This window comes from Dasypus novemcinctus, chromosome 13 (genome assembly GCF_030445035.2).
Source record: "Dasypus novemcinctus isolate mDasNov1 chromosome 13, mDasNov1.1.hap2, whole genome shotgun sequence".
NCBI lineage: Eukaryota > Metazoa > Chordata > Mammalia > Cingulata > Dasypodidae > Dasypus > Dasypus novemcinctus.
Window position 1 is genome coordinate 10,910,979 of NC_080685.1, and position 8,415 is coordinate 10,919,393.

An 8,415-nucleotide genomic window follows, 5' to 3' on the forward strand; every position below is an offset into this window, starting at 1 on the left:
ATAGATGTGGAAACCAATATGCAGAAAGGTCAATGATTTTTGCTTTTCACATGAGTAGATTGAAAGTAGGAAATTTACATTCAAGTCTTCCAATTACACTCTATTGTGTTATCTCCTCTAATTTTAGAACATATTGTTTTTAAAACCAATATTACAAAATGTATATAGTAATCATTGAAGAAATCTAAGTATCTATACATGTATATAAAATATCTCTATGTGTATGCAATTTAATTAAAGGTAACTGCTAATTACGAAAGTGTCCAATTGTGGAGGCAAATAGTATGTGTAGTAGATGTTGAGCAGTTTCTCAGTGGCAGGCCCTGAGATGCTTGGCCTACCTATGCTATTTCATGGAAACCTCATTCCAGTCCTCTAAGTAGGAAAATTGACTCAAATGACATAGTTTTCAATCCACATCTGTTGATTCCAAAGCCTACATGAGCCCTCTCACTACTGCCCTTTGCCTCTTATGTTCTAGAGCTTGGTTTCAAATGGTTACAGAATAAAGAGACTGAACGAAGCGTGATGATGGGAGATATGAACTGGAGAGCATCCACATCATCTCAGGGGAAATGACTGTTCAACTACTGATTTTTGTTTGTGGGACTGTGCATTTAAGTGTCCGCATTTCTAATATTCAAGGGAAGCTAGAAATGATATTTACTTATGAAATTTCACTATTTTAAATGATTGAAAAAAATTATATTTTTATACTATGTACACCTGAAACAAATCTATGCCAAACTAGCTGAACTTAAAAAAAAATGTGTAATCTGAAACTGCCCTGTTGACTGCCATTTTTGAGAACTCTGTTCCACAGCAATTTATAATGAAATTGCTGTGACCTTAGGGTACTCAAAGTTAAATAGGATAAAATATTTTTATACTTGTATAGTTTGGGAATCATTTCAGACTTCAGAAAATTTGCAAGATTAGTGGAAAAAATTCCTATATATCCAGTTCTGAGATTTCTCTATTTTTAGCATTTATCAATATTTGCGTTTCAGTGTCCTCTCTCCATTTATTTATATATTCATAGAATATATATGAATATAAATATACTATGCATATGTACTATATATTTTATAGTAATATATATTTTTTCTTGACCTTTTGAGAGCAAGTTGCAGACAAAATGACCCTTTACACTTGTAAATACTGCATATATTCTTTTATAGAACCTCAAATTCAAATTAGGAAATTAAATGACTCACAATATAATATACAGACTTTATTCAGATTTCATAAATTCCCTCAAAATCCTTTATAAAAACAGAAAACACCAGATCCTGAGTTGCATTGATTTGTCATGTCATCTTTAGTTTTATCTGGAGGAGTTCCTCAGTTGTACCTTATGTTTCATGACCTTGAAGCTTTTGAAGACTGCAGGCCGGTTATTTTTACAGTGTACTTCGTTGTGGTTTTGTCTGATGTTTTCTCATGATTTGATTTAGGTTTTGCATTTTTGGCAGTCATAGCAAGAAAGTAACTTTCCCTTCCCAATATATCCTCTCAGGAATCACATGGTTGATTTGTTCCATTACTAATGACATTAACTTTGTTCAGTTTGTTAAGGAGATGCCTTAAATTTTTTCCACTGTAAATTTATTTTTCCCTTTGTAATCAATATTGCAGGAGGATATTTGAGAATATGTAGCTATTTGATTCATCATTCACTAATTACAGGGTATGATTTCAAATAGAAATTTTCCAATTGCATTGTTATTAGTACATTTATTAACCAGCATTATACTATAAAGGTGAGTTTCTTTCTCTTTTATTAATCAGTATGGAATCGTTAATTCCCTTTTATTCAACAGATTAAAATCAATGTGTTACCATCCAATTACATCAATACTTATTCTGATGCTGAAGTTCTCCCTGATTTGGTCTGTGGGAGCTTCCTAAAGCTGATTCCTACATCCTTTATATCATGCCCCTATCGTTCTTTTTTTTTTTTTTAAGATTTATTTATTTTATTTCTCTCCCATTCCTCCCTGCCCCCAGTTGTCTGCTGTCTGTGTCCATTCACTGTGTTCTTCTGTAACTGCTTCTATCCTTATCAGTGGCACTGGGAAACTGTGTTTCTCTTGGTTGCGTCATCTTGTTGTGTCAGCTCTCCATGTGTGTGGTGCCATTTCTGGGCAGGCTGCACTTTCTAACATGCTGGGCAGCTCCCCTTACAGGGCGCACTCCTTGCGCGTGGGGCTCCCCTATGCGGGGGACACCCCGGCGTGGCACGGCACTCCTTGCGCATGAGTATCAGCACTGCGTATGGGCCAGCTCCACACCGGTCAAGGAGGCCTGGGGTTTGAACCGTGGACCTCCCATGTGGTAGGCGGAGGCCCTAACCATTGGGCCAAGTCCACTTCCCCCCAATTGTTCTTGATTTTGAGCAACTCCTTACTTTCTGGCACAAGATATAATTTCTTGCTCCAGTACTAAAATCATTTCTCTAAGAAAGTGAGCTCGTAGTTATTGAATGGCAGTTGGAAATTAAGATCTCTGTTTTAGATATGTTCATTGCATATCTAGTTCCTCACAGCAGAGGTAGAAAAGAAATATTTTAAACCTATGGACAAGAGCTAGTAAAGTGCTTGTACTAGGAGGTGTGGGCATGTCTGAAGTTAAGTTGGTGAATAAATGTGTGTGGAATATATAAATTACTATTTTGAAACATCCTTTAACTTTTTAACTTAAAATATCTTTTATGGGATTTTCAGCATTATTTTTAAAATTTTTATCATAAAATGAAATCAAATTGCATAAAACCTTCAAATATTAAATGGGATTCCAAGTATTTGGGTATCTACTTGTTCATGTGAAACAAATTTCTAAGTAGAAGTAAATTTTAGGGCTGCTATTTGATAGATAGTGGTAATGCAGTCAATATATAAAAATTAATATTTAATAGTAACTAAAAGATCCTCTACCTTTGTAGGATTTTATTTCAAAGAACAGTTTTTCACAAAATATTATGCTCTTTCTCTTTTTGCTGTTCTTAACAGCTAAATATATTTCTTCATTTTTAATGGAAAATATTTCAGGAAGCAGAATGTGTAATTGCATACAAAGAGCAAATGTTCTGTCAAATTTGAACTTATTTATTAATAGGATTCTGAGAATTTACCTTCCTGGGAGAGATATAAAACAATCTCAGGCCTCATTATTTATATTATTTATGGTATATGAGAACACACTTTAGGAAACCACTATAGTACTGATGTAAAATAACATACTAACATTGAGATCTCATAAGTTTGTAATACAGTTTATACTAAATAAAATGAATATTCTGATGTTATAACATTGTTTCTGAAAGTTTGAAAACATGAAGTCATCCATGTGGTCCAAGAAGTATCTTGAGAATGTAGTTGCACATAAATCTTTAACTATGATTACTTTTCCTAGATTCTTGATTAAGAGTTGCAAGTTGAAGTTCTGTTTTGTCTGATAAATAAAATAAAATAAAAAATAAAATATGAAATCTTCCATTATTCCTGAAACACTGTATTGGTCATTGTATTAGTCAGGGTTCTCTAAGGAAACAGAATCAACAAAGAATATCTGTCGATAGTAAGAGATTTATCAGAGTCTCTCATGTGGCTGTGGGAATGCACAAGTCCAGGTTCTGCAGGCAGGCTGCAACCAGAAAGTTCAATGAAGATTCTTGACAAGTTCTGGGAGATGCTGCCTGTCTAAAGACGAGCTAGGAAATTCTCTCTCAATGCTGCAATCACTTCCTCTTTTAAGGCATTCAATTGGTTGGGTTAAGCATCACTTACTGCTAATGGCAATCTCCCTGATTGATGTAATTATAACCAGCTATCTATGATTTACCACTGCAGTAAAGTCAATGGTGACTAAAGTCCATAAATGCCCTTGTATCACAGTTAGCCCAGTGCTCGCTCGACCAAACAACTGGGCACAATTACCTGGCTGAGTTGACACAAAAGCCTAACCATTATAGTCATGATCAAAGACCTTGGTAGCATATTGATTTTCAGACTCAAATCTCAGGTAGAAAGTTCTATTATTGAATATATTCATATTCATACAGATTATTGATTGAAAGTGACATATCTTTATAAGAGAGAGAACATCCTAACTAAATTATATCTGATAATGTAGGAAGGATAATTCTTAATTATATATGTTAGCGTATTAATACATAACCATTTAAGTATAAAGAAGGGCCTTTAAGTAAAATTTATTTTTTCAGGAAAGGAAATGATTTTATTCATAAATTTTTTAATAATATAAACTCATTTTATTCTTAAGTAGGATATAAATGAAACAAACATGGCTTCCATGATATTAAATTTACATACATTGAAATTTCTTCTCAATGAAATATGATTTTAATGTTTTCTTGTTATTAGATCTAAAATTTTTAATGAATTATATCATTTATTTAAACATTACTGTAGATAATCAAACATAAGTGGTGTATGTGATGTTTTTATATTGATTTACATATATTTTTCAAAAGGAATTGGTTAGAAAAACCTCAGGGAGGTGTTACTAATAAAACTGCTTGAGTATCTGTACAAAATTTTCTTCTTGTGTTAGATTCCTCTTTTTTTTTTTAATTAGAGAAATTGTAGGCTTACAGAAAAATCATGCAGAAAATACAGAGTTCCCACTTACCTGCTACTCACAAACTCAAGCACAGTTTTCCCTGTTATTAACACTTTTGTTATTGTGGTAACTTTATTGAAGTTGATGAAAGAATATTGCTATAATTGGACTGTGAACCATACTTCACAGGGTCCACCATTTGTGTTCTACATCCCTACGCTGTTTACTAAAAAAATTTATTCTAGTAACATATATACAACCTAAAACCACATTCAGACTAAAATAACTTCCTGAGACCCATCTGTCCAGGATTTTTCTTCTTCTGTCAGGTTCTTCTTCCTGTCAAACACTTCTGATCTTCTTGGGGTGTCCAATACTATCCTGTCCACCTGGATCTGTACTGAGTTATAGTCATGGCCTTCACTGATCATCGATTTCTCTGTTTCTCTGTACATCTGTTCAAATTTTAGATGGTAAACCCCACAGTTCTTTTAAAATTGTCTTGGTAAAGAGGCTTTATTTTCCTTCTGATATGCTCTGGAAAACATACATTCATTTTACTTTTGATGCGAACAGTTGCTTCTCTCTCATTCACCTCCCATTGCCCATCCCAAATCCACTCCACATTTTCTTGCTATCAAATCTGAGTCCTCATGGATATTACAGGTCTTAAAATCAGAGAGTTCTGAAAACATCCCTTTAAAATTCTTGTATGAATACCAGTGAAATAACTTGTGTGTTGTTTGTTTTGTTCTGCTTTAACTTCTTAATCAACTAAGAAAATTGGGGAGGGAGGAATAATGAAGAGAAAATCCAGCACTTTTATTACTTTTATTATAAAAATAAAAGCTATCACCTGGTGGTAGGTTACAGGCAATATATTGATATGTGAAGTCTGTGTACATCTACCCATGAGGAACACACATGTATATCTATCCATGGGAACGGATCCTAATGGATTCTGTGTATTCATTAGAAATCTATTGATTTATACCTGCTGCCATTCTCTAATACAGCAATAACTTTAACTCATTTAGGTCTAAGGTTCTTGAAGTGTGTTTTTGGTATGTACTACTAGTAATGCCAAATCAGTAATACTGTTTTGATTGTTTTCTCTTTATTCTTAGTAATAAACTTTGTTGCACTAATTCCAGAATCAGAACGTTGCTCTATTTCTAGCAGGGGTTCTTTAACAAGGGGTCAATGAGCTTGAATTGAAATTCAAAACAATATTATTCTTATGGGGATATGTTGGTGCAGGTGAGATATGTATTTATTAAATAATGCACAGTATAGTGTGGACTTAGTAAGGGGTTTTCACCTGACTGGCAAAGGGGTCTGTGGAGCAATTAAGGTTAAGAACCCCTGGTTTGTAGCACAGTTCACCAAGTATCAGTGTTCAGAGATAGTGAGTAGTGATGTTAGCCTAATACCTTCCTTTTTCTTTTTCTTTTCTGCGAAACACACTGCTATTTTACTACTCTGCCTCAGAACCTCACTCCTCCTACTGAGTACTAATTACAAGGTAGAGAACTATGGCACAGCCGTTCAGGGTTTGGTACTAGGGTTACCTGTAACCTAACCTGACCAGATATAAAAATAATGGTTTGTTGGTAAGCTGTATCTGGTATAAGTACTCCTTTTTTAATTAATTGTCTTTTAAAAAAACATACATAGATCACAAAACATGTTGCATTAAAAAATATAAGAGGTTCCCATCTACCCCACCCCCCACCCCACCCCACTCCTCCCACATAGACAACCTGTTTCATCACTGTGGCACATTCATTGCATTTGGTGAATACTTTTTGGAGCACTGCTGCACCTCGTGGATTATAGTTTACATTGTAATTTACTCTCCCTCAGTCCATTCAGTGGGTAATGGCAGGATATATAATGTCCAGCATCTGTACCTGCAATTTCATTTAGGACAGCTCCAAGCCCCCAAAATGTCTCCACATCACATCTCTTCTTCCTTCTCCCTACCCTCAGCAGCTACCATGGCCATTGTCTCCACATCAATGATACAATTTCTTCAATTGCTACAGTCACAATAGTTCTATAGTAGACTACCAGTAAATCCACTCTAATCCATATTTTATCCCTCCATTCTGTGGACCCTGGAATGATGATGTCCATCCACCTCTAATTTGAGAGGGGGCTTAGATCCCACATGGTTGATGGATATGATTCTCCTGCTTGCAGCTTAGGCACTCTCGGTTCCCTGGTGTAATGGTTCACCATCTTCACCTCCCTGTTAGCTGACCTGGATAAGTCCAAAGAACTGGAGAGCAGGAGTTGCAACTCTGCTGAGGCTCAGGGCCAGGGTGGCACATGGCCAGTCCAGAGTTTCCAGTAAAAGAGTTTATCAAAGTTTTTTGTTGCCGTTATTTTTATATTTTACTTTTGGTCATAAGAGTATTTGTACCTTAAGACCAAAAGTAAAATATAAAAAAATGGCAACAAAAAACTTTGATAAACCCTATTACTGGAAACTGCCAAAATAAAAGTGGAACTTCAGGAAAAAAAGTAAAGTTTAAATTACTAAACCACATGATGGTTAATCATCTAGCATGTAGAAATCAGGGCATATATATAACGTATATATTTGTAATAATAAACATATTTAATCTTAAATGATGAAGAATAAACATGGAATATATAGCAGGGATACCTTTTACTTAATGCTAGAATTCTATGATGTATATATTAATTAAAGCACAGGAGGGTATGGCTTTAGACTTGGATTTTAACTTTAAATCTTTCAGTTATTAGGCCTGGGGTTTTGGGGAAGGTACTTAGCACCTCATGTTTCGTTCTTCCTATCTGTAGAATGACAATATGAAGAGTATGTCCCTCAAAGGGTGTTTGAAAGGATTAAATGAGATAAGGAATACAACGAAGTATAAATGACTTCATACTTGAGGCGTTCTGAATATCTTAAGTTATAGTTATTATAATTATTAGTAGCTGTTATTGTGGGGGAAAATGATAATTTGCATGTCTGAGAAAAAAAGTGAAGCGTCCAAATTAATACATGTACCTATGATCATAACATACTTTCACCTTCCAGATTCACCCCAGTCTCTTTTTGACTTCTTGGCCAGCAAATAAATGATTTCAGTGATTGTATGTGTTTTGTATCAAGTCTTTCTGTAACGGACATTTGGTTTTTAGAGTTATATTGCAGTCACAGGAAACACACACACACTAGCCTGAATGACATGATAAATTCACACCAATCTACTCTGATCCTGGCCCTTGTGGAATTTTGAGAAAAGGGACTGACTCCCAGCAAAGGGGAATGTGTAAGATTATGCCCATAGGACATAAGCAGAAACATAAAACAAACCAATCCCAAACCAACTAAAGACTGGTGTGCACTATGCTCTCTTTTCCTGCCTGTCATTTAAGCCAGACTGACCATGTAGTGATGACAGGTTTTGGGGCTTGTCTGTGTTTTTTAACATTTTATAAGGTTGCGATCCCCTCCACATAAGAGTTTCACTTTTTGTTAAGCTAATTTGGACATCCTTGCAGGAGAGGAGCCCTCCTTTTTAAGAAAGGTTAATTCCCACAGATGAATGACTAAAGACATAGTAGGTAAAGACTGAAATTCACAGATACTCCTCAGAATCCCAAATGCAGCCATGAGTTTCATTGATCAATTTCCTGTTCCTTGTACATAGCAGGTATTAGTAAATGATGGGTGTGGTTCTCTGTTTTTGCTTTTTTCTTACACTACCCAGTACACTGTTGCATAAGATATTGGACTAACGAGAGGATATCGCAGGGTTTCGCTCCCAGCTTGGAGCCAATTGTCCAATTTGG